This window comes from Theobroma umbraticum, unplaced genomic scaffold (genome assembly GCF_002168275.2).
Source record: "Theobroma umbraticum cultivar Fairchild unplaced genomic scaffold, ASM216827v3 scaffold_20.0, whole genome shotgun sequence".
NCBI lineage: Eukaryota > Viridiplantae > Streptophyta > Magnoliopsida > Malvales > Malvaceae > Theobroma > Theobroma umbraticum.
Window position 1 is genome coordinate 215278 of NW_018397266.1, and position 215 is coordinate 215492.

At 34.4% G+C, this 215-nt stretch overlaps 1 pseudogene; it reads right to left on the minus strand.

The window, feature by feature from the left end:
- Positions 1-215, minus strand: part of LOC110423423 (pre-mRNA-splicing factor ATP-dependent RNA helicase DEAH10-like) — a 3603-nt pseudogene that overhangs the window by 2124 nt on the left and 1264 nt on the right.

Sequence of the window (215 nt, forward strand, 5' to 3'; positions counted from 1 at the left end):
CAAACCGAGATCAATCAAGGCTTAAATGTAAAAAGAATGTTTATTGTTCATATCTTACCTTTTTTGGAGTGCTTGTGCTTTTGAAGTTGGAACAACAATTAATGATTCCATCGCTTTGATTGGATCATAGCAGTGTGCTTTCACAACTCCAAGATCTCTAACATACTTAACTCCAAGTATTGTCACTGATGTCTTAGCAATATTGGTTGCTAATA